This window comes from Halichoerus grypus, chromosome 12 (assembly GCF_964656455.1).
Source record: "Halichoerus grypus chromosome 12, mHalGry1.hap1.1, whole genome shotgun sequence".
NCBI lineage: Eukaryota > Metazoa > Chordata > Mammalia > Carnivora > Phocidae > Halichoerus > Halichoerus grypus.
Window position 1 is genome coordinate 98633343 of NC_135723.1, and position 27416 is coordinate 98660758.

General features: G+C 39.9%; 1 protein-coding gene across 1 annotated transcript in view; it reads left to right on the plus strand.

Moving 5' to 3' along the window:
• The window catches only part of CNTNAP2 (contactin associated protein 2), a 1879707-nt gene that overhangs the window by 1538956 nt on the left and 313335 nt on the right, over window positions 1-27416 (plus strand). The gene's annotated exons all lie outside the window — the stretch shown is intronic.

A 27416-nucleotide genomic window follows, 5' to 3' on the forward strand; every position in this document is an offset into this window, starting at 1 on the left:
GCACTTTCTTATCAGTCTGAAATAGCATTTCCCAGAAAGTCAGAGGATGGCAGGAAACAGACTTGCTCTCTTGTAACTCCCAAAGAGACATCATGCAATGAAAATAGAGCCAAATGGAGAGCTAGATAGACCTTAAAACATACAGGAGGGTGACAGCCGTAAATCCTCCAGGACAGGAGCCTAGGTTTGGGCATAAAACATGGATATCCATCTTCCTTGATATTCATATGTAACAAGTTTGACTACCTAAGTTTATGGTGATATAAATAGCAATGCTAATAGCATACGAGTGGCAGTCAACAGCTGTGGTTGCACCGAGTGCTGGTGTTAATGCCATTAGCATGACTATTGAGATCACCATAAACTAAGTTATGGTGACATAAATAGTCACATTATGGCTTAATGTATCATTGTAAACTTGGATTATGGTCATATAAAGTTTGACATTATTGCTATCAAATTTCATCAGCATCAGAGCTTGATGGTCCCCTGTAAGCCAAGGATTGTTTCTGTAACTCCGTCTTGCTTTCAGGATTCGAGGAATTTGGGGCTGCTAGCTTGGACTGTGGGAGGTCAGGGAGTTAGAGCGATGATCCCGCCTAATTAAGGGCACCATTAGGATTTTATGTTATTTGATACCCTTGAGTGTGCTTTATGTGCAGTCGGAGGGGAATGGTGTCAGGTTGCTATGGGGATTCTGCAGTGAGCATCCTGGACATCGTTTTCTCGCTTCTTGTCTATGCACGTGATTTGGGCAACTCCCCTGGGAGTTCTATGCTCTTTTTTTTTTTTTTTTTTGTGATTGTGTGCTAGGCATCAGGAGACCTAGATTGTGTTCCTTAAATAACTGACTTTCTGGGAGACCTCAGGCAAACCCCTCCACTTTCTCGGCTGTGGTAATGAGAATACCACCTGCGTCCCAGCTCCTCCTGGGGAGGCCATAAAGATTTTAGTGCCTGGATCTGGATTCCTCCTAGCAAAGCATTCTGTGTGATGGAATATTATTACCACTTCCATAAATCAAAGGAGAATTAGACCTACTAGATACAATAAATTATTGCATCGACTCCAAGAGGTGTCCTAAGGAATGTAATGGTGCACGCTTAAATGTTTACTACTTAGTAAATTGGGGCTGTTGGCAATTAAACAAGGCAATGTTCCTGATACAAAAGAGAGATGGAGTTTGTGCTGATTTTTCTTTTCTTAGTTAGAGAAAATGAAAATGCTGCCTTTAAAATTGAGACTGGTCAAAGAGCTTTATCATACATTTATTGAACAAGAATACTTTATTCGTCGAGCCAGTCTTAGTAGGACTATGCAGCAAGAAATTTAATTTCAACTGCTTAAGAAAAAGATATTGACATAAAATAATAATAAGTATACATTTTTTAAAGTATTTTGAGAGATGGATGTATGATAGGTTCGCTCTCAAAATAGGCAGGTTCTCATGTGCTGTCTGATGAAATTCAGCTTCATTATGTCATAATTATTCATTAATATATAAATGTAAAATATTTCTCACTCACTAATTCTAATTCTGGAGTTAGCTATGAATTAAAGGAAGGGTGCCCCAGGAAGTAATTGATTAACTTGAGATAGTTATAAAAATCCCACTTCTGCAGACTTTTGTTATCACTCTTAAAGAGAAGATTGCAGCCACATTGACTAGTATATGTTGAAGTGTATTAACAGTTTATAGCTAATATTAGCTTGCTTCCCTTAATCAATAAATCAGTCTTCAAGAAGAACTTATTACATGTCTGCTATTTGTCTGGCACTTTACTAAATACTCTTGAGAAATAAGAAAAAGATGTTAAACTACATTTTGAGAAATGCACAGGAAAAAGTATTGGAAAACAAAATGTTTTATAATAGAAGATTAGATTCTGCAATATAAAATTAGTGCTACTGATGCTCAAGAAAGGAGTGTAATATGGTGTATTTCAGGCAGACTTTGTATTTCAAAAGAGAAAATAGGAGAAGTATAGTGGTCAGTGTTTATTTGCATTTCTTTTCCAAGGCTGTTGTTCTTAGAGACATCTTTAGGACCCGTTGATAAGACGAAGAGCTGTTTTATTCGTGGGCGCCGTATGAGCTCAGTGTCCTTACAGAACTGAAGCTTCAGAGAGACTCTTAATCCGTATTTTGCCTGATACTGCATAAAGCAAAAGCACAGTCAATATTTAATTGCAATTATATGGGATGCTTTTGTGTCTGAGAGAGAGAGAAATCTTCCCTTTTTGCAGGCATCTCAGAACATCATACCTTGTACCTGAATTGCCAGGGAGCAGTTTTGGTGCCTACCTTCCCTTTAAGAATGTTCTAACCGGGCACAGTAATGAGAAAGGGTTCCACATCATATCATTTTACAGTTTTTAACATGTTTGATTTCCTCCAATACTTTTACAGGCCCCCCATGAGGTGGGGAAGGTTAAATATTAGCCTTTCTGTTTACAAATGAACAAACTATTTCTTTTAAAATGTCATTTACACTACAAATTTCTGTATGCCCTTGTAGCCTCTGGGAGGCTCCAGGAGGAAAGACAGAGCAGAGAACATAAACAGCTTTCTCTGTTCAAGGTCAAGGTTGTTTCCCTGAGTCAGTTGATGATTAAATTAAATCATTAAAAAAAAAAAAATAGCCATTTGGGTCTTATCCCACCCACCCTCGTCCAGTTACCAATGTAGCATGAATGTTTCAGGGATTAAATTCCAATGGTTATAATTTAAAAAGGGGCATAGTGTACTTATCCTGTTGTTTATAGAGATTAACTTACTTTGTATCATTTACTGAAGGCTCTACAAAGCTACGGTTTAAAAAAGCAAATCTGTTGTTGGAAAATGTCTTTCTCTATTTGAGGAGTCAAGTGATGACAGCTTGGAAAGCTGTGTCTTGAATTAGGTCCACGTTCTATCCCCCAGTCTTAAAGAATGAAACAATTTTTGGAGGCTCTGACCAACCGTTTCGGTGGTTTCAGTTGATTTCATTGTGCCTGCTGAGTTTCATTTTTACTTTGACTCATCTGAACTCATAGACCCATATAATCCAAATGCTAAAGAAAATCAGTGAGTTCCACCCGGGTCTGCTGCATTTCCCTTATAGTGCTGAAAATGCTTATGCTCTTATAGTGTAGTGTTCTGAGGTTTTGGTGGTGGTGGTGATGGTGGTTGGGTTTTTTTTGTTTTTTTTGTTTTTTTGATACGTTCAAATGGAAACCTCAAATCTAAATAAAAATGAAAGTATGCCTAGGGATGGGTGGTTAGCTAAGATAAAAAGTGTGGTGAAGTTACAAATCCCCCTCTTAAACCAGGCATCCTCACCAAGGAAGAAACAAAAGAGCTATTTAGAGGACCAGCCACTGGTAGGTAGAAATGGTTTTCAAATGTAAATGCATCATCATTCTTGCAGAGAGTTGCAGACCTTCTGTGGAGTCCGTACAAAAATAAAATATTTTGGATTTGGGAGGTAGAAATCTTATTCGTAGTATATATAGTGAATATAATTAATTCTAGAAATAAAGTATGTGCTAAATAATTGCTTTATTCTCAGCTTTATGAGCTAAAGATTTCCCATATCTTCTCTAGGGATTCAGGGACTTAAAAAATTAATTAGCAGCAAGTTTGCTACAAAAGCAAGTGTTTTCAACACACGTGGGTAGAAACCATTCACGAAAATGTGTTACTCTAGGACTCCTTCCCAGTCCATGCCAGAAACCCACTCTGGCTGTAAGATAGGCCAGCAGGGCGCCAGGGTCAAGCTGGATGTTTCACGTGCAAATCCAGTTTCTCTGATGTGACTCAGAGAGGCCAAGAAGAAAAGGTGAGGAAGGAGGCAACACATCCAGCTCAAGAACACAGGAGGGCAGAGACAAAACCAGCCGAGCGTGAAGGAACTAAGATGGTGATGGAGTTCCATCTGAACCAGAGTGGGCATAAGTTCTCTGAGAATGCAGTCTTGTGTGTCCATGTACTTCCAAGGCCGTGCTCTTTTCTGCAAGACTCTCACAAGCCACGGCTATAACCAGCCATTCCCTCGCCGAGAAAGACAAGGCAATGACCATATCCACACCCTGTTTCTCCATGGATAAGACATTTCCAAGGGTAATACAGATGTGCCAGGCACGCACACACAGGCCACACCATCTCCCTTTGAGCATCAGTGTGAGACGCCCTCCATGCACAGAGAAGGACCAGACAAGGAGAGAGGGGCAGCCGCTCACCTGAGCTCAGAATGCCATCCCCAATTATGGAAAGGAAGCCATTATTTGGGCTCCAGAAAGGAGTTTTCTTATCCCCTTTTATTTTGCTGCTTTAGGCTTGGAAGAGATGAGGAAGGCAAAGGGCCCAGCATGCACGTTATAAGCCACTTTATATTCATCTCTCTCTTGATTGTCCCAACATCCTGGATGAGGTGGGATCTTTGACTCGAGCGTACCAGTGAGGAAACAGAACCAGATTTATGGGGTGATGTGCCAATAAGTTTCAGACCTGGGGCCAGAAGCTCTGTGTGGTGCCAGACCTGATCCCAGAATGGATTAAATTTGATCATTCAGAAGATGCTCCCCATCCTTTTCCTTTCCCCATTTCTTCCCACAAAAATGTGGCTGTATATACTTGCTTCAAGTAAAGCTACAAGCAAGAACAAAGGATCACAGCATTCTAATGGTAGACGACTCTCAAAGCTCAAACAGTGCAGACCCTTCATGTTACAGATGAGGGAACTTGGGTCTAGGGAGGTTAAGTGACTGGCCCAGGGTCTCCCAGTGGGTGTATGGCAGAGCACATTGAGACAGTTTGACGTGAGCTTTCAGAGCTTTGACCTGGAATTCTGACCTCGGGTCCCTGCCTCCCAACAGCTGAGCAGGGTAATAATGTGGTGCTGGCACTCTTACTCTCACCCCACTGTGAGATCAGCCATCTGGAAAGCCTGATCGAAAACCCGCAACCATGGGGATGAAGGGTCGATGGCAGAAAGTTGGTAACTTTTGTGCTTTGTTTTGTTTTTACTTTGACCTTAAGTAGTTTTTTCGTTGACAGTAGAAGGCAGGAAGATAATGGAGAATGATGTGTAGAAATGATTAACCTCTATTTTTTTCTTAACATCCCAGCCTCCGCTGCTATTGCCATGGGCTGCTACCAGCTGAGAAGCAGGAGTATCTCTAAGAACAAGCAGAAATAGTGAAATTTTCAGGATCAAAAAGTAGGCTGATTCCCGTTAAAGGACTGGAGCTCTCTGGGCTCTGGGCGGATCTGAGAGCAGCTCCAATTACAAAGGCAGTAGAGGGAGAAAGAAGGAAGGCTTAGCTTTGGTCTTCTGGACTCCAGAGTGACTTTAAACAATTAAAAGAGGACAACTCCCCCAGAAGGATCAGCTCTTTAATGCTATTTGGCCATTCAACTTTAGCCACAGACTCAGTTCGGAAATGGGAAGTCAAGTGTTAGTTACGGTTTGGGGAAAAAAAGGTATTTCTATTTTACAGTAGATATGGTATTTGCATGCGTGTGTGACTGACTTTCCTACCTGTCCTTTCAAATACTGCTCCCGTTTGGAGGAATCACATCCCACAGAGGAGATTCGTCTGGCTGAGTCCTGCTATATTTTTGTCCCCGTCCCTTCTCTAAACTTGGCACTTTGCTGAAGTAAAAGGACCCCAGATACAGGAGGGACTTTGTTCTGTCAACTGAATCCCCATGATTGTTCTTTTGATGAGCTTTCCAGGTGATCTTTAAAAATACATTTGCAGAAGAGAGTTAGACTGGTTCTGGCTGTCTGAAATTATGTCTGCAATCCTGACACTGAGGGCTTGGAATTAGCATGGATTTCATGGTCCCTAACAAGGCTGCCTTCACTTTGGACACGGGCCACAAGTCTGGGGGTTCCAGGCCACCCTGCTCCCCTGACCAACTGACTATAAATTTGGGGCTTCCCACTATTTCCTCAGGATCAGTAATGCACTAGAATGACTCACAGAACTCAGGAAAGCACTATATTTAAGATTAAAGTTTTATTATAAAGGTTACAAGTCAAGAGTAGCTGAATGGAAGGATGCACAGGGTGAAGTCTGGGAGGGGCTCAGATGAGAAGCTCCCTTGTCCTCTCCTCGTGGACATCACCCTCCCCACATATCAGTGTGTGTCACCGACCAGCTCGCCAAGGTTTGGGTGTCCAGAGTTTTTAGTGGAGTTTCATATGTAGGCATGATTGAATAAATCATCGGCCACATAAGTGAATTCAGTCTCCAGCGTCTCTTCCTTCTCTCCCCTGGAGTTGGGGCTGATAGCTCCTGGCTCAAAGCCCCAACCCTCGAATTCCTCAGTTGGCTTTTCTGGCAGGGCCAGCCCCCATCTTGAAACGAGATAGGACCCACCACCAGTCACCTCGTTAGCATAAGCCATCAGGGACTACCATGAATAACAAAGACCTTCCTATCACTCAAGAAGTCTAGACGTTCCATTCCAGGAACTTGGGATGAAGACCAGATAGATCATGATTAGACCACAGTCTGTTTTCTCTATTTGTTTGCATTATTGGTGCTCTCACCCCCAGCAGGGGATGGGAACTTAGGCAGAGATCTACATCCCAGTGCCAAGGGAAATGCCTGCCACATTGAGATGCTCAAATATGTGTTCATTAGATGAATACGAATGGTTAAATAACCTCAAAAGATTTAAATAAGCATTTCACGCTCACAGTGGAGACAATCCCACTGAGACACTTGATGATGAATTGCAGAAAACTTTCACAGACAATAATTGCTAATAGGGGTCCAGGAGAAGAGCTGTCACTCGATTTATATGCACAACTATTTTTAACCTCGATAAGATTTTTGCTCATTTATTCATCTTCACTAAATGAAAACTTTTATTCCTTTGTACCTTGAAAATCCCTTGAATCTGATGATTATCTTCAAATTAAGGATTAAAAAAGAACTCTTTTGCCAAGTTTTTCTATTTTCTCTGGCATTTCTAAATTAAGATGCACGTGAAGTATTAAATTTATAGAACTCATTGTTTAATCTAAATTAGATTAACCCTCCTACCCCCTCAGAGACCCAAGCAGACTGTTCCACACTTTTGTTTATCCATGTCTCAAGGTTATTACACAAAATTACAATTAGTCAGTGCTTCGAGCCTATTGTTAGGGTGCTAAACTGTGAGTTATAAACTACCTCACTCTGGCATAATTAAAACCATGTTCCAGTTCATCTGCTTTATGATACCTGCTTGGCTTTTCATAATCCCTACTACATGCAGGCCTTGGAAACTCAGAAACTTCCCTGAAGAAAACCTTTAACAATCTCCTCTTCCTGAAGTTTGCTGACACTTCCGAAGTAACAATCTTACCACGGTCATCGGGATAAAAAATAAATTGTACTAAACTATTGCAAGCATTATGTATTACTGTCTTTAAAATAAATCTTAGTTCAGAACTCACCAGATACATGCCTAGAAAGCAGTGCATTTGAATCTGTGTTCACTAATTGGCATGGTAAACTGCTCCATGACCTACGTGTATAGCCTCAGTTGAAAAGTAAAGGGGACCCCATGTCCCATCCATCCATTTTCTCTTTGAGCCAGCCCAAGAGTCAGTGATCTTAAAGTAAATGAATCCTTCAGGCTGCCTAGAAGGGGGAAAATATCAGTCCCTAGACCAACGCCTAATTGAGAATCTCTCTCAATCCTTAAGTGTGAATAGAAAAACCAGACTCAGCAAGGGCAGCTTGGTCTTTTGATGAAGGAGAGGTCATTTGCCCATTAAGATTCTATCTGTGCCTCTTCTGTTCAGGGTTTCTCTTAACTTACTCAAGCTTTAGACAATGAGGTAGCTTGACGATCTTTTCTGTAATCCCTATGTCCAGTGCTTTAAGTATTCCTTAATTCCATTCTAGTAGATTATCCTAATCAATTTTGTTTCACGGCATTTAGGCCTTTAGGATGTAATTCTATTACACTGAATAGGATGCAAATTGGGCTTGAACTTAAAATATGGCCTGTTATTTAACAGAACTATTTTGCTGGTTTTTAACCGAGTTGTGACGAGACATATATACCTCAAATATTCTGCTCTGATGTCCTTTCCATTATCATACCTGAGATAAGAGTGTGACTGACTCAAGAAGTCAGGATTGCCACGGGATGACCTCATTTTCATTGGGTACTTGGCTTACTCTTATGGTTTGACCAAAGATACTAAGTTAGCCCCAACTGCCTCGGTTTTCTGCATATGAAAAAATAAAACCAAAAACAACAAAGAAAGCAAAAAGCTAGCACTTTTTGTCAAATAACCTAACACCTTGGAATTGAATTTGTAAAAAGACAACCCAACCCGAGAATTAGAGCTGAGAAGAAACTCTGAGGCATTTTATTTCTTATGTATATTTACTTATTTACTTATTTCAAGGAGATAAAGTCTTCATCTTAATCCTCCAAATTTACATATGGAAAAATGCACCTGGTATTGTTTAAGTATAATGAGAGTCTGATGCACCAAAATTAAGTCTGGTTGTTTCTTTGCCTGCAAAACTGACCATTTTTCTGGCTCAATGCTGATGACCCCCAAAAGAAGTTACTCTTTAACAGCTATAGGAAGTAAGATGATGGCTCAAAGTAGCATCTGTAATACAGGAAACTTTTCAGCTTCTCTTTGGGATTAAGGAGAGAAAACGAGCTGTTGATTCCACCCTGGGCCTTAGGTGGCCATATCATACCTGAAACCGGTCATTTATTGGTGAGCAGTGTCCAGACTTTATCTGATGACGTTACAAAGAAGCGAATTATGTTTAATATGGTAAGAGAAAACAAAATTCAGTTTGGAACATCAATTCTGTGCGGCTACTGCCAGCAAACTCAAAGCCTAAGGTGGGTGATGGTCCAGTGAGGCCAAAAAAAAAAGACCCAAAGTAGCAATTGAGACATAGGTTTATTGGGGGAAGCTTATGTACAGGGAGTCCAGGAGCAGCCAACTGGACAAAGCATCAGCTGTTGGGATCTGTGTGCAGCAAGCTTTTATATTGTAGCAACTCACCCTAGCAACTGTCAGTGGCCCTTCCCCTCCTTGCTCAGCCAGCATTTCCAAGGGGATCAAGTCCTACCCCCTGGACACTCATCATTACAAGGGAGACGCCCCAGGTTGGCCACCTCCAGGGCCCCAATCTTGAACATAGAACAACCCATTCTTCTGCACATGCTGCTTGGTGGGGATTTAGAGAGAGGACAAGATCTCTACATTCTCAAGGTAGTGGTTACCAGTGGCATTCAGCATGTGCTTGCACAAACTAGCTCTCCAGCAAGTACCATACAGATTCTTAGCACTTTCTATTTTTGAGAAAACTCCTAAACTATTTTTCTAACTCTTCTTAGCCTGCCTAACTCCAGTAGCCAGGCCTCCTTCCAACCTGTTGACATCCCTCTGCAAGGACCATCTATTAGAGAATCAAGAAAAAACTGGATGAAATTTATATTTAGGATAAAGTAGTATAGTGTCTACCATTTCTGTTTCATGCAGCTATTCCCTCCCTTTTACACACACACACACACACACACACACACACACACACAGAAATGCTTACCCTGAGAATTTCACATTTGTACTTACTGCTGCTATCGTCACCTCAATCCTGAAACTTCTTTAACCCCATGGTAACCCCAACTGGGGGCTCAAAACTACTGAGATCAGTGTAGTTGGAGGAACTCTTGTTAGAGATGGGGAGGAAGACAAAATGAGATTAGAAGTCAGGTAGTGTCTCTGCCATGTGCCCTTGGAGACTGTGGAGACGGGTGCACTGTAGTCAGCTCCAAGAATGCTGTGTGTCCCAGCTGGTCTGGATCCATCCCAGGCTTAAATGCATGATTTAGGGCTTTGTCTTAAGGGGGGAAAATTACCTTTCTCATTTCAAAGTTAAAACATTGAATTAATGATGAACCAATCCTTAATTCAGAACAATTCTATGTATGTATGGTAAGAGAGTTCAATAATAAATTTGAGTCTGTGGCCTTTTGTGCTAGTGTTTTAAGAATCAGTTCATGCTATTTTACCCGAAAAACCATAAAGAAGATGAACTATTCTCTCTGAAAGTAGCTCTCCACTGGGGAGAGATAGGGCACTAAGGAGGCAGGACTTTGCTTTCCTTTGTTTTCCTGTTGCTTAGCATTCTAGAGCAGTGCTACCCAATGGTTCACTGTGATGATGGGAATGTTCTTTAACTTGTGTGGTTCATATGGTAGCCTCTAGACACAGGTGGCTACTGAGCATTTGAAATGTGACTAGTGTGACCAAGGATCCGAATTTTTAACTTTACTTAATTTTAGTTAGCTAACATTTAAAGAGCCCCATGTGGCTAGAGGTTGCCATATGGACCACATAGCTTTAGCACAACAGTGAGAGGCCACTTTTGGAACCCAAGAACCTGTCCCCACCTGGAATTCAGTCTTCCTTGTGGCTACCAGTTGGCCTGCTCTGACCCTTCCTGGACTAATAAGAGATTAAAGATGAAGAAAGAGAAAAGGTGGGTTCTGCCTTTGCTAAACCTAAGGTCAGAAGGGACCAGAAAGTACCTGGGATACATATCACTGCCTGAAAGATACACAGAACATTTTCTCAGCTGCTCCATAAAATTCTCTGTGTATCAGCCAGGAAGATGGTGCAGAATATAACATTATACATGTAGAATAAGAAGTATTTTTTTATGGTGAGAGTTTTCATTTCATTTATGGATTCTACTCTCGGAATAATTTATCTGCAGAGTAGAATTGTGTTTAGAGGCTTACTTCATTGGTTTCAATCTTTTCAAACTTTATTTTAACTTTATATTTTGAAATGCAGTACTTTCTCCATTTTTGCCTACTGACAAAAAAACTAAAATAATAGTATTTCAAAAAAAAATATGGTTGCATTATGTCAACAACAACGTACTTTACAAAATAAGGTGGAAGCCTATAAGTAATTCTCAGGTGGACCTGCCTGCAGAGGTCTTTGTACATCTTCACTAGACTTGTACTTAACCAGTAGGACCCGTGGAGTAGACCTTTCCCATCCCACACCGTTTCTACCTCGGGATCTCATGAGTGACATGTTCACATCCCAACCCTTTTTGCTGCCATTCATAACCCTGTCTCCCTCCTAGCGTACCCGTTAGATGTCATCATTTACAATCTGAGGATAAACGCTGATTGTTCAAAGGAGGTAGCAGGAGAGAGTTGTATAGAGCTGTAGCTGCTAAGCACTAGTTTGAGCCACTTGAGGCAAGGTTGGGATGGGGAAGGTAAGTGCTATGGGCCACATGTTTGTGTCTCCCCAATATCCAAGTGTTGAAATCCCAACCCCCAAAGTGATAGTATTAGGAGGTGGGGACTTTGGGAGGTGATCAGGTCATGAGGATGGAATGGGATTAGTGCCTTTATAAAAGAGGCCCAAGAGAGCTCCCTAGTCCCTTCTGCTGTGTTAGGACACAGTGAAACATGCCAATGAGGGAGCTTGTTAGAGACTCAGGTTTTTATTGGCGGTTAATTCTGTGGGCAGCCCCACACAAGTCCCATTGTACCAACAGATTAGGCACAGTGAGGCAGTCTCGTTCGTTATTCAGCTAGCCGTGCTGGAATTTCAAGGAGAAACAGTCAGATCTGCTCTGTTACCTCTTTTCTGTATGGGAGTCCTCTCCCTCTTTTCTCCATCCATGGACACAAAGCTTCTTTGGCATAACAGAGCTGCCCCTCACCTTCCTCCTCTGCTTCCCACCCCCTTCTCCAGGTGCAGAACCCCATCTCTTCCCTCTCCCTTCAAGAAGAGTCTTATCCCACATCCAGGTCTGTGACTTCACGCCTTGCTTTACACTTCACTTCGCACCCTGACTTCTCCCTGCCTCAGACAGCCCCTTCCCCAAATCTTAAAACCAAGGAGAAAGAGAAGAGCAGAGATTGTGCTGTTTCCACCTGAGTAGGTCATCTGTATCTCGGGATGAGGAGTTTCTGCTGCGTCAGGTTCCTGAGCAGGACCAGCTAAGAGATTGACAGATCCTGATGCAAAAGGGAAATGTAGGGCCCTTGTTCAGAAACTATTAAGAATTTCAGAACAATGGCAGTGGAACATTAAACCAAGTGTGGGGCCCTTCTAAACCTGCATAAGTCACATACCCATGTCCTGAGGCCTGAGCAGAGAGCAAGGTCAACTGCAGAGCCTGGGTGTCCTTGGGGTGTAGCAGGCCTGCAAGAATGGACCTGCAGGCTTTGTTTCTCTGGTCAGTTTGAACCTCAAGGAACATTTGTGTTCCTTGAAACCATGATGAAAATCAAACCATGTATGGGAAACCATTCAACACAGGGAGTTACACATGTTGGTAGGCCATACCGAGTTATGGAGTGTTTCCCAAATTTGTCTGATCACAAAAATTCCCTAAGGTGCTTGTCAGAATGCAAATCCCCATCTTCTTCCCCCAGAGACTTCAGTTCAGAATTCTAGAATGGAGCCCCAGACTCTGTTTTTAAGAAGTTTCCTAAAAGGTTTTTGTGACAGGGAAATTATAGAAACTCTGACTAAGAGTTTGGGGGCAGACAGACCCAGGCTCAAACTTTCCATTTATCAGCAGTGTGACATTGGGAAAGTTGTTTAATTTCACTAAGCTTCAATTTCCTCATCTGTAAAATAGAGATAATTATGCTTAGTACAAAAGGTTGCTATGGGGATAAAATGAGACAAGTGTATGTAAAGAGCTTCAAACAGTGACTGGTGCAGTAAGTTCTCAATAATGGTAGTAATACATATTATACAAAAGGAATAAAGCTTCTTTAAACCCCTCAGTTTTGTAAAACTAATATGAATTAAACATAAATGCAAATTGCTAAATGCAACCATTATTATTTCTGACAAAGTCACTCAGAAATAATGGATCACAATCTAAGGTGAACAAAAGAATCAATCATCAACAGCAGATGTATTTTGAGCGCCAGCTGTATACGAGGCATTGTGACAGGCTGCAGACCAATGGTTTTGGCAACGAAGGAGTTTATAACCTAGGTCAGAATAAGATAGAGCGATGAAAAGATGCATCTCTTTTACAAGGAAGCACAAAGAGGTAAAAGAAGTTTCGGGCACCACCGAGGGATCCTGAAGGAAAGGAAGTTGGAATGAGTAGAAGTCATTGCATGTGGGGTTGGTGCAGTGGACAGAGGGCTTGAATTGGAATATGTATTACAATCAGTAGACCAAACTGATAGAAGCCAAGGGTTCCTATAAAAAAAATAGGCACGCGACACGTAGTAAGCCTTTGGATAAATACTCAAATGATAAAATGAAACCTGATCTGGAACCAGAAAAACCTGTAAATGCTGAACCAAGAACTGAATACATTCTGCAGGCAGTTTGTGAGCCGGAAAGAGGGGGGAGGGAGTCATCTGCCAAAGGTTTAATTTAATTAAAATATTAAACTCTTCACTTATGTTTAGTTTCAAAGATCTGGGTTAATGCAGTTTATCTTTCTCAAATGTGTATTTTAAAAAATAAAAGGAGCATTGCTAATAAAGGAAATGAGGTAATGCAGTTGAAGGGGTGACTATAGGTCCACGTCCAACAATGATATGACATAAACACACATTTAAAACTTATTGTCAGGGGCGCCTGGGTGGCTCAGTCAGTTAAGTGTCTGCCTTCGGCTCGGGTCATGATCTCAAGGTCCTGGGATCGAGCCCGGCATCGGGTTCCCTGCTCCTCGGGGAGTCTGCTTCTACCTGTCTCTCTGCCTACAGCTCCCCCTGCTTGTGCTCTCTCTCTCTCTGTCAAATAAATAAATAAAACCTTTAAAAAATAATAAAATAAAACTTATTGTCAGATTCTCATAACAGCCATCTTTCCTTTTAAGACTTTTTAAAGCTACTAATTTTAGACAAGCCTTTCTTAATTGTGTGAAAACTTTCAGACAAGGATAGTATTTTAATATTTTTCATAAGTCTGTAAATCGTTGGTGACTGCTGACTCGTTTTGCTTCATTTATATATGGAGACAGTTGTGGGTCCAATTATGCCCCCAAAAGGATACGTTGGAGTCCTAACCCCCCAGTGCCTGTGATTGCTGACCTTCTTCAGAAATAGGTCTTTGCAGATGATCAGGTCAAGGTGAAGTCACACCGGAACGGGGTGGGCTCTCATCCTGTAGGACTGGTGTCTTGATAAGAGGAAAAGACAGAGTCACAGACACGCACAGGGAAGAGATGGGCATTGCTGTGACACAGGAATGCGGAGGGCACCACCGGCCCCTTCAAGCCAGAGCAGACACGGAGCAGACTCTCAGAACCTTCGGAAGGAACCGACCCTTCCAACACCTGGATTTAGAACTCCCCACGACGTACGACAATAAACTTCCATCGTGTTAAGTTTGTGGTGCTTGGCCACAGCCGCCCCGAAAACCTCACACAGCCACCGGGTCCCTGGTCAGGCCAGGTGGAGTTGGCTCTGTCCGTGCCGTAAAGGGTAGCTAAGAAGTGTTGGAAGGACGAAGGCGAAGATGATCTAATTTAGTGTGAAGTCGATACCCTGCAGAGCAGTTCGTTTGAGAGAAGAGAGTCCTGTTCACAGGGGAACAAAGCTCGGTTCCCGGCGCTCTTCTGGACCGAGGGCACGGCTCACCCCCCTGTGCCCTCCTGAGGAGGCCTGTGTGGCAAAACCCAGGAATGAACAATTGTCACGTACTAATAATCGTATAATAATGATTATAAATAACATGTATTGAGTTATCTACCATGTGTCACGTGTAGTTTAAACACCTCACAGATCACCTCATTTAATCCTTACAGGTATCCTGTAAGGAAGGTAATAGTCTCTTCCTAGTTTACAGATGGGAAAACCGAGACAGAGAGAGCTTCGGTCATGTGCTTCAGGTCACACGGTAAACAGCAGAGCTGGAATCTAACCCAGGCAGACTGGCTCCAAAGCCCTGTCTTGGCCTTTGGGGTTTAGCAAGGCTTTCCCAGACCCATGCCAAGAAAACCTCGTCCTTCTGCATAGCAAGAGAAAGATCCCCTGGCTCTGGATTCCAGAGCCCTGCGGAGGGCCAGGACTTATACACGCGTGCGTAAGGGAACAGCAACATTCATTTCCTAGAGCTGCCTTTAGAAATTGCCACCAACTTGGTGGTTTAAAATAGCAGAATGTTATTCTCATAGTTCTGGAGGCCAGAAGGCCAAAATCAAGGCCTTGGCAGGGCCAGGATCCCCCAGAAGGCTCTCGAGAAGGATTCTTTTTTGCCTTTTCCAGATTCTGGTGACTTCTGGCACTTCTTGGTTTGGGGCAACGTAACTCCAATCTCTCCCTCTGGCTTCGCATGGCCTTCTACCTTCTCTATGGGTCTTTGTGTGCTTTTCTGTCTCTCATAAGGACACCCTCATTGAATTGGGGCCCCAGATCCCCGCATGATCTCATCTTGATCCTTATATTAATTGTATCTGCAAAGACCCTATTTCCAAATAATGTCATACTCTGAGGTTCTGGATGGGCATGAATTTTGGGGCAACATGATTCAACCTGCTACAATGGTCGAGAAACATCTAGCTAGTTCAGCAGAGAAGCAGATTTAGCACAGAGCCTCTCAGCCCCTTGAGCCCCAGAACTTTGTCTCAGGGACCTTCGCCTTTCAGCCAAGGACTCAGCACAGATCTTAGCATGTAGCAAGGCTCTAATGTAGAGTCCACAGCAGCGACTCACCCCACGGAGGTGTGGAGCAACCCACCCAGAAGATCCCATCACATGGTTGTCATTGCTGACACCAAATTCGTTATTGTTAAAATTCATTTTTTTGTATCTTTGAAGTATAAGAGAACTTGGTGGTTAATGTCACTATTGCAGTAATTAAAGTCACCAGTTCAAGAATGGCTGACATAAAAGAATCAGGACTCCTCTTATTCTAAGCTAAATTAAAACTAATATATATAATATACATATATGCACTTGGGTTGTAGAAAAGCTGCATATTAATGTGAGGATTTCTTCTCCCTTGATAAGGGATCTATCTACGGAGCCATCTCAGTATCTAATACCATCTAGGTATCTAACACTTGTGAGAAAGATCTTTAAAATAAAGTGTTTTTCTTGGAGCATGTAGAAATGTTACAAGATATTCTGTAGGATTCTCTGATCTGGTTTTTTTCAAATTGGTATTTCTTTTAAAGATTTTTTTTTGAAGATTTTATTTATTTATTTGACAGAGAGAGGCACAGCGAGAGAGGGAACACAAGCAGGGGGAGTGGGAGAGGGAGAAGCAGGCTTCCCGCTGAGCAGGGAGCCGGATGTGGGGCTCGAGCCCAGGACCCTGAGATCATGACCTGAGCCGAAGGCAGACGCTTAATGACTGATCCACCCAGGCGCCCCTATTTATTTTATTTTAGAGAGAGAGAGTGTGTGCAAGCTAGGGGGCAGGGGCAGAGAAGGAGAGAATCCTCAAGCAGACGCCCTGCTGAGCACGGAGCCTGATGCGGGGCCAGTCCCACGACCCTGAGGCCATGACCTGAGCTGAAACCAAGAGTTGGGTGCTTAACCAACTGAGCCACCCAGGCACCCCTCAAGTTGGTATTTTTTTTTAATAGTTCAGCTATTAAATAAAGTTCATGCATCAGCTTGTGTTCAGAAATAAGCTTAATTACTCATCAGTTCACACCCTTATATTCATGGCTTTCCAATGGATGGCATTTTCTATGTACATTTTTTATTAAACAAGTTGTTTTATGCTTAGAAGTCATTCCTTAAAAAATGATTTTGCTACTAACAAAGACCATTACGTTCACAAATTCTTTCTCCATGGCTTGATGCTATCTTTCTGCACTGTAATTAGCTGCATGTATAGTTAATTATTATGAGAAAAGTAGAGCATCTCCAAATTTCTACAAGATACTTGTTCTCTCCTTCAGTTCCCACATCCACCCACCCCCCCAGTCCCATATGTCTTTTCATGGTGGGAAGATAATAAGCACACCTTTTTAAAATGACAGCAAAATGTTCATCAAGAATTTCATAAGGCTTTGATAGACTGTACATGTATTTAGAACAAGCGTTCAGTGAATCTTTACTTTGTTTTTTGAATGAAGAATTCCCTTACCTGTGTTCCCCATTGCTAGAAAAATGCACATTTTCAGATGCATGCAAAATTTTGCATATAATTTCAAAGAGAGTGGAAACACTTTGAAGGTCATATGTCAACCCCAGGCTAAGAATGGAGACCAACATTTATTACCCATTTATTATGATAATCAATCATTTCTCTTGATACAAAATACTTGAGTGAGCCAGTAAGATTTATTTAAATGACACACTTACTTTTGCCCTAAATCTTGATGTTTTTGGAGGAAAAAATGATTTTAAAAATACTTTATTAGTTAGGATCTTCAGATTCTCATAGTGAATTCACTACCTCGGTTTCTCTTAAATGGCTTTAGTTTCTTCACTGGAACGTAAGGGTTTTTGAGTCCAGGACACAGCCTTGCTCATCCCTGCACCTGCTACAGAGCCTGGCATAACATTTACACATAAAGGGAGCTCAGTGTTACTGTTGCTGTTATTTAATTTTTTTAAAATAGGAGTGCTTATTATGTATGCATATAAAAATTTAAGTATATGCTACCCAAAAAGTCATCTGTGTTTAAACAGCTATGGCACTAGGAGACAAAGATGAAAGGTGTATTTGAATTACCCCCAGAGGAGATGTCAGGGAGCCTGCCTTTGCTCATACAAGAAACTCCAGGAAGGCAGGTGGAAAATCTTGCGTTGACAGGGCACATTCTACTTTATGGATGAAGTGAGCAAAGAAGGCACAAAGCTCAGTAGCTCCAAGATGAGTTCTCAAGGACTTTTAGCTTCCATGTCTTTCCCAAGAAAGCAACAGGGACTAGCTTGGAGATATGCAGTAGACAATGCACAGATCCTTCTAATAATTTCTCATTCCAGTCACCCTGAAGGGATGCGATCAGAATCCCTAAGGACTAAACTTGATAAGTAGGGTAAATTTGCATCCAGGATACTTCTCCAATCACTAATACTTCCTATTGGCTTACTAATGCCAGAAATCTCTATAACATATAAAAAGTTTTTAATTCTAATATAAAGAAAAAAATCTTGCTAATATACCGGCTGAAATTTATTCACCCAAAATTTACTCCCAAAAAGTACGAGAGTGATCATACTCCTCTCCGGTTCCATTAATGAGGAAAGGTACGGAGGAGACAGAGTCGGGGGAGGAGTTACCATTGAAAATTGGCAAGACCACCAAAAGTTGAGTTTGGTGAAAAAGACATTCCGTCTTTCCCTAGGATTGTCTGTATTGTCGATCCCATTAGATGAGTGTATATAGAAATCTTATATTCCAAAAAATGTTTTATATGGCTAACCACTGTCCTTCACAAAACTTTATAATTTATTAAATTTGTACATGATGATTTCTCCCCTTGCTTGATTAGTTTCCTTATAAAGAGAGTTCATTCGTAGGAGTTTCACTAAGATAATAGATAATTAGCTTCTTGGCAGCAAAAACTACTTCTAATTTATCTCTGGGTCCCCAATGCCTAGAACAGTGCCTAGCATAAATGCTGTGCTCAATCAAGATTGTTATATGCATATTATTTTAAAAAGGTAACAAAAATATCTATTACAAATCTAAGTGATTTATTAGTTGATTCCATAAAGAAAGGATTTATGGTAACTGATTTCATCAGTATGGTAACAGTATTTCATCAAATATTAAAATTATTGCAAAAGTAAATTAGCAATAGAGCAAATGAAATGATGGTATATAACTTATAAACAAATCTGTCTTACTTTGAACAAGGAGACAAAATGTTTCTGCACGTAGTTTATTTTCTACCGGGTTGGTGTAAGCACTGCTCTTTTAAACCATGGTGAAGTAAGTATTCCAATATTCCAAATTCTTCATTATGCCAACCCTAGAACATAATTTCTGCTATGTAATTATGTCTTGTATTTTAATAAGATATTTCTCAATTGACTGCTTTACATAAATTGTATAGTTGTTAATGAGAATTATTACCACAGAAATTTTTCTTAGTTTATGATAGAATTAAAATAACCTTTTAAGTCTCAAAAACATTAACAAGAAAAGCTCGATGATGTGAACTCAGCTAATAATACCTCATGTTCAGTCTGGCAGGTATTGTGCAAAGTTTCCAATGAATAACAGTACCTTTTATGAAATATGAGAAACTTTGTTCATTTGCCCTTTAGATGCAGGTCCCTTAGTTTCCTACATCAGTTGTGGGCTTTTTTTTATATTATTCTTTCATGTGGAACCTCTTCCAGCAAGCTCTCATAAGACAACAAATGACCCAGCCGAATATCCATTTAAAACGTTATAAACAAAGAGGGCTCCTTTCTTGGCTCCTGTTCTTTAAAATTTAATTAAAATGCTTCATCTTTCATCACAGAAATGTTTTCTGTTCTAACCTCTTAGCCTTGTTATTAGTTATAGTTTGGTTAGATTTTTAAACAGAACTCGAATTTTTTCAGTGTTTCAGACAGGAAGAAACAGTGCGGCATGGAGTGCTTGTCAACCTGTCCCAGGAAAGAATTTTTAATTGAACGTCTATCTCCTCGTCGCTAGCTAATCCAGATAGCTTAGGAAACAAGCCTATGAGAGTCACGAAGTAAACTGAGGTGTCCTATTCTACTTTCCTGAGGAAAGTGTTTCCGACCAGACTGAGTTCTGTTCTTCCTTGGATACATTCCCAATTACAGATTTTCTTGGTAACTTGCCATCCTTCCAATGCTTTCCATTTCTAAATAAATGCTTTCCATTTATTTATGGGAGAACCTAACCTTCAAAAGCAGACCTGAAACTTTGCGTATAGTTCTCCCTGAAGGACTCCTGGAGATGCCAAGGTGGAGAGCAGGGCCACGTCTCCTCAAGTGCAAATAAATGCACCATCATGTCTTCCCGAAGCCCCGCTGTTCATCCCGCCCACTTCCCCTGCATCTGCTCAAGGAACGGACAGATGCTGAAGGGCATTGAAATAGCTAAATGGCATCAAGAGGAACGTGCAGATGTCATAAACTAGAAAATTGGGGCTAAAGGTGAAACAGCATCTTACAAATGTCTTCCCTCAAAAAGCTCTATCTTATTTTAGAAATATATGATTCTTGGAGGACTTTATCATAAACTGATCTGAACAAGCCAATAAGCTTCTGAGGGTTCTGCTTCAGTGGTCCAGCATGTTTTAGAAGGATTCTTGCTTAGTTACTTAAGAGACCTTTGTTTTGATTCAGTTGTTCCCTAAAATGGTTTACAACGTAAGGCATTGTGATTTGGTATAGTTCTGTAAAGGTGTTTCTCCTGGGCTCCATGTTCCCCTAGGAAACCCTTGCTCTCAATAGTCTGACTCGGTGTCTATGACTTTTAAAAATCCTACACACATTTGTGATCTTGGGAAAAAACGAACACAATTTGGAACACAGAAAGATGTACATATTACTAACAAATCTCCACAGATCCATTTTACCTAAATCACCCATTCTGAACACAAAACCTCATGAAAGCACAAGCCCAGGCACAGAGAACAGTGTTATCAACATCTGAAAGTAATGATACTGACAGAACCAAACAACATACAGGAAACAAAAAATTCCGCTTTATGCCAATTAGCTTAAGAGGAACTTGTATGTTCCAGAGGAGGGGGGGGAGGGGAAGGCCTGAATTAGGCTTATAGATTTGATACCAGGTGGCTAATGCTGAGGATTTCTATTTTTTGTCTTTGGTTTATTTGTTTTAACATGTGCTCAGAGGAAAAAGAAAAAGAATTGATGGGAGAAATCTTTAATTCAAGTGGGCAATTCAAATAATTTCTCTCAATTTTTGAGTAGATGTTCACAGTAATTTGTACATTCAAGTCAGGGCTAAGCTTCGCTGAGCACCAGATCCTTTTCTCATAAGAATATATAGAACATTCCAGCAAATATTTCTTAAGCTATTACGTCTCTGGCTCACATGTTTATGAAGACTCATCTGCACCTCTGATTTGCCTTATATAAACAGAAGGAAAGGTCGTTTCTGAGAGCAGTTTTTACGGAAGCACTCATTTGGAAAAGACGGAGAGCTAAATGATTCAGAGGCTCTTGCAGCATTGATGGTAGCAAAGACATGCGGTGCACGTGCTGTACACATTTCATTATTTAATCTCTTTCCTTTATGAGTTTATTGATGGAAAATGGCGCCTTGTCTTCTATTAAGTAAACACATATTTCAAAAGACATCTAAGTGCTTTCAACAAAACAAAGCAAATTCAGAAAATATAGGGCTTTTTCATTGGACTTGGGGGATTACTTCAATTGCCTCAATAGTCCACCAGAGGTGAAATATCATATTCTTTAAAGTTCAGACAAATAAATTGTGCTGCTTATGGAGAAAGTATGATATTCTCCATTGTAAGTAGTCTTATATATTGACAACATAGAAATAATCTGTCTCATTATAAACTAGACCGCGTCTAAAGCCCTGAAACTATAGATTTGTGTGTACTTACGGCTGAAAATAGTATCGAAATGTGAAAATGAAACCTCCCACCAAATCTCTGGAAATGTAGATTTGTGATTGGCTTTAGTAACACAGGAAGTTCATCTATCCCCCAATATAGACTAAGCACCACAAGAACTGACTGTGAAACTTGACTGAGTTTGTGCTCTAGGGCTGATTACATCAGTGGTAGGAACGTGGTAATAGTGATTGTACTGCTTCGGATACTCTGTTTGAGGGTAAGATTCTGGCTTCCTTTGTATCATCACTCAAAACTCCCAAGACTATTTTTAAGAGTGATCTCAAGCCCTAGGTTTACTTGCATTCTACACTCATCCATTAAGTCCACGATACCATAAAATGTCTGGGTCTTGTGCCGGGGTTTTGAATTCCTGTACAGCAGCTGAAACAAGAACATACCTGTGGTAGGAAGAATAATGCCACCCCCACCCAAAGAGGTCCACACCCTCATCTTCAGAACCTGTGAATAGGTTACCTTCTGTGGTAAAAGGGAGTTTGCAGATATGATTGTTAGAAATCTTCAAATGGGGAGATTATCCTGGATTACCTGAGTAGGTCCAATCTAATCTCATGGGTACTTAAAAGTAGAAGAGGGAGACCAAAGAGAAGAGGATGTGATATGAAGACTCCAAGACAGCCAACTCTTGCTGGCTTTGAACATGGAGGCAAGGAGCCATGAGCCAGGGAATGCAAGGAATACTAGAAGGTAAAAGAGGCAAGGAAATTATTCTCCCTGAGAGCCTCCAGAAAGCAATGCAGTGTTGCCGACACCCATGATTTGAGCCCCGTGAGACCCATGTGAGACTTTTGACTCACAGAACTGTAAGTAATAAAATCATATTGTTTTAAGCCACTGAGTTGGTGGTAATTTGTTACAGTAGCAATAGGAAACTAATACCATACCCAATAACCTGTTTTACTAGATTCATAAGAAAAGAACCATGCTGAAATGCCCCTCAGAATAATGGGAACTTGCCCCTCTTAGTGCATAAATTGAGAAGTTTTAAAGCACAAAGGCATGTTTTGGTTCTCATGTCTGAGATTCCTTTATAACATTCTCGTGACCTAGCAACGGGGTATGAACATCTTTCTACTGCCCTCATAGGGCATTTCTTCATGGCAAACATCTTAACGACCATAAAATCTGATGTGCTTTCAGAGTGCTTCTGAGTTCAACCAGAGAGTTAGTTCTTGAAATCATGTAACAGCCTGTAAATTGGATAGAAGGGGTTAGGTGAGCATGTACAGTTTTATTTCCTCACTATGTATTAGCAACTTATAATCAAAGAAACAGCGAACTTTCTAGAAACTCCTATTTTTCCTTAAAGACTTTGCACTGCATTTGTAGGACTAACAACCCAAGTCAAGGGACTAGTTATATTTTCCAGGGTTCCTTTTATCGCTTTTATTTTCTAGGAAAGCGTTCTTTTTCTGTGACATGGTTATTTCTTTTTTTTCTAATAAAAGATTTCAGACTTCAGAAAGGCATACAGTAATCAAATAATTTTCAGATAGCCACTGTGAGATAAAATATTTAAAACATTACAAATATGGTTGAAGTTCCCTGTGGGTCTGTTAACAGATTTCCTCTTCCATATGTTCCAAAGGGACTGTAATAGGCTGAACTTGTTATTTATCATTCACTTCCATATTTGCATCTTATTATCTATCACATAGATGTGTCTATGGGCAGTCTTCCCTTTGTACAGCGGTGGGACATAAAAACAGATGTGTAAGCTGAAACCATTCAAGGCAGTATTTATAATCAATGGCAGATACTATAGTTGTTCCAAAACCTTGAAGAATTTTTGTCAAAAAATTTAAAATATTTTAAAACTCTTACTGTCAGTGATGAACGTAGAAGAAAAAAATTGATAAAACTAGTATTTATTCAATATGCTGTGACTGAAAGCATTAGACACTTGCAGATGAAAGTGTGTTATTTCTTTGTAACGAAAACCCATCAGGAGTAGTTCAAACAGTGCTTCCTTTCTTCTCACTATACAACTTAGGATATGGAGCAAGACATTTTTTTCCAGTCAAACTCCTTTCTGAGTTTGAATCAGCTTCCAACATTTAACCTTTGTTCTTTCAATGTCATGAAATATCTCGGACAGTTGCTTTAATGCAAATGTTTCTGCTAGCGTCACTTCCTCTGAAACAGCTCCATCTTTTTTTTTTTTTTTTTTTTTTTTTTGGTCACAACCACTTCCTTATCTATGTGGCTGTTTGCTTCATGAAGTTCTTCTGACCATGGCACCATCAGTCATTCCCTCTATACCTCCATTTGTGTTCAATTCAGATTTCATTTCCAGCGTTACCACTTCTTCAGTTCCTTGGTCACTTCCAGTTTTGTTGACCAAATCCCCCTCTCCAGCATCCATCTTGCAAAATTTTGCCCTAGGCTTATCACTGGGGGACAGGGAGGCCACACAGCTGCATGTTTTGCTGTCTGTGTGTGAAGAGAACAACAGATGTGCAGTGACCTAGCATCAGCAGACTTTGGAAGAAGTGCCAGGATTGCTCAGTGATCATGGTGCGCACCTGTCATTCATGCGGTGTTTGTGAACAGAAGAGGCAGCAATGAAACTTGAACATTATGCATCTTAGATAAAGAAACTTGTACCTAATGCAGTTAATTACTCACACTTTATATACCATGGTAACTGAAATTTGAATAATGTTGGGAGACTGGAATATTGAACTGATAGCAACTGAACCAGAGTAACAGGAATTTGTTGCATTTCAGAACTATGCAAAGCAAAGACTGCCTGTGTGTGTATGTATGTGCAGACGTGCGTGTTGCATATTTTAAACTTTAAATAAATACCATCATATCACATATATCTTTTTACCAACTTGCTTTTTCATTCAATATTATGTTTCTATGAGTTATTTATATTGATGTAAGCATCTTATTTCATTACTTTTTTCTGTTTAATGGTATTCCATTCACATGACTATACTACAATTTATTTATATATTCTTTCATGAAAATTTAGATTGCTCCTAGTTTTTTATTATTGCAAATATTACTCTTCTGAGAATTCATTTACTGCTTCTGTGTGGTTAAATGCAGGTTTCTCTAAGGTAACTATATCTCAGAGTGAAATTACAGGGTTTTAAACCTTTTGTTAGATATTCCCAAATCATTCTAGCAATTTATACTCCCAAGTAAGTTTCTCAAAGTTATTTTGACTCAATTTGCTCCATAACAGTTAGGATGGGCAAATTTACTTTTACCAATTTGATCATATAAACTGATGAGGGTAAACTAATTTAATTTGAATTTTCCTGATTAGTGGTGAGATTGAGCATATTTTCATGCTTCTTCAATATTAGTTGTCTGTTTATATCTTTGACAGTTATACTGATTTATATTGATGAGATATTAACACTTGTATACATTGCAGTGATCATTTCCTAGTCTTACTTTTGTATTCTCATTTGGATTATGATATATTTTGATGCACATTTTGGTTTGAACACAGTAGAATTTCTCAATTTTTTTTAGTTTCTATTTTGTGTCATAAACATTTTCTCTTTTGTGCTTCATGCCGTAGAAATAATGTCTTTTTTTATTCTTCTGGAAGTTTAAACTTTTTTTCTATATTTAGGCCATTAGTATATATGGAAGTTGTTTTTGATACGGTACAAGATAAGGATCCAATTTCTTATTTTTGACATATAAGTAATGAAATTTTCCATCATCATAATGGGCAAAAAAAAACCCCATCCTGGGCGCCTGGGTGGCTCAGTCGTTAAGCGTCTGCCTTCGGCTCAGGTCATGATCCCAGGGTCCTGGGATCGAGTCCCACATCGGGCTCCCTGCTCAGCAAGAAGCCTGCTTCTCCCTCTCCCACTCCCCCTGCTTGTGTTCCTGCTCTCGTTATCTCTCTCTCTCTGTCAAATAAATAAATAAAATCTTTAAAAAAAAAAAACAAAAACAAAAACCCCATCCTTTTCTACTGACCTGCAAAACCACCATTGTCATACATCAAGTTTTTTGTTTTTTTAGATTTTATTGTTTAGAGAAGTTTTAGGTTCACAGCAAAGTTGAGCAGAAGGTGCAGAGATCTGTATGTCCTCCGCCCCCACACATGCATGGCCTCCCCCATTATCAACGTACATCGAATTTTTGTACATACAAGGGTCTCTTTTGGGACTCTCTGTGTTGTTCCCTTGGTCATATTGTCAAGGCTGCACAAATCTCATTCTGTATTGATACATCTTTCTAATGGCACTTGGTCTCTGATAGAGTAAGTCTCCCCATCTTGCTGATTTTTAATAAAGTTCTTAAAGTTTCTAGCTGAAATTCTTGCACATCTTGTAATTGCAAGTAGTATCTGTTTTTCTGTAAATAATACCTTTTAATGAATTACGTTTTCTAATTATTGCTAGTGTATCAAAATGCATTTTTGATGGTTTTATTGAGATACAATTCACATATTATATAATTCACCAATTTAAAATATATAAATCAGTGGCTTTGATGTGTTTTTTGAAATAGACACTGTGATATGTAAAAGCGTGTAGTATGAATTCTTTGTGTCCAGCTTCTTTCACTCAACATGTTTCTGAGATTCATTCAAGTTGTGTGTAGTTTTGTCCATTTATTTTTATTGCTGTAGAGTATTCTATTGTATAAATACATAACCATTCGTATGTCCAGTTTCAAGGTTTGGGCTATTACTGATTATACTTTTTATTTCTAGAATTTCCTTTTGGTTCATTTTAAATCTCCCCAACTTTCTAGATGGTATTTTGTTCTTTTCTCATGTTTTCAAATTCTTGTTATGTATCTTATAAGTCATATATATCATTTGTTTTATGTATTGCTTACGCTGTTATCTTGAAGGTGTAGGGCTTTTTTTTTTTTCTGACACTTTTCACAATGACTTACTTCTTTCTGTTTTGTAAATTTTGGTTATCCTTTGCTTTATTCTTTATAGTTTGCAATTTCCGGAGCAGATATCCTGTTGGGCTGATGCTGATACATAGTCTCAGGCAACTTTATGTATATTTCTTGGCTTGGCATTTCCTGGATACTCAAATAATGGAAATTCAAACTATAGACCTATGTGAGGGCAGGCTTGTGATCATGAATTTTCAGAAGAAAGTTTGTTTGGTAATCTGGTATCCTGGCTAAGACAGATGACTCATCACCATTTCCTGTGGCTAGCAGTCAGGTGTGTTTCCTAGCCAGACCTATGATTGGAGATAGAGCTTTGAGGGGTCTCAGCTCTGTGCAGCTTCTAGATTCCAGCACTTCACCCTATGGGAGCCCAACGCATTTCCCTGTCCCTGGAGGGCTATGCACACTCTGTGTTCTTGTTTTCCAAGATAAGGAAATGACCCCAGGGAAGTGCCTGCTCAACACTATGATCTTTATTCCGCACTCCCTTTGATGCCATTGGGGTTTTGCTTACTTTCTCAACTGCTCAGCTGTGCATTAAAAGGAAACTTGTTCTATTTTATGCAGCATTTATAGGAATTATTTTGGAGATTTTCAGAACTCCTACTCTGTCATAATACCAGAAATGGAAAGTGGTTATACCATCTTTAAATAATTGAAGTCTATTTTCTGAAAAAACAAAACCAAACCTAGTAAATGAATTCATAGTTGCCTAGTGAAGTGTGTCACACTGATAATGAACAGGAGAATAAAATATTCACACTCATTACTCTATTTAGGTTTCAAGAATTAATTAAGCTTTTATTTTCTTTCATGGATTTCAAGTTCCTGATCTCTAACTTCCAAAGATAAAAGTAATTTTATCTTTAAATATCAGAGTATCATAAGTGACTCCTTTACCATTATACATAATACTACAATAATATCCTTGTCTATATTTTGTGGATGTGTAGAGCCTATCTGTAGGAAACATTCCTGGAAGTGGACTTT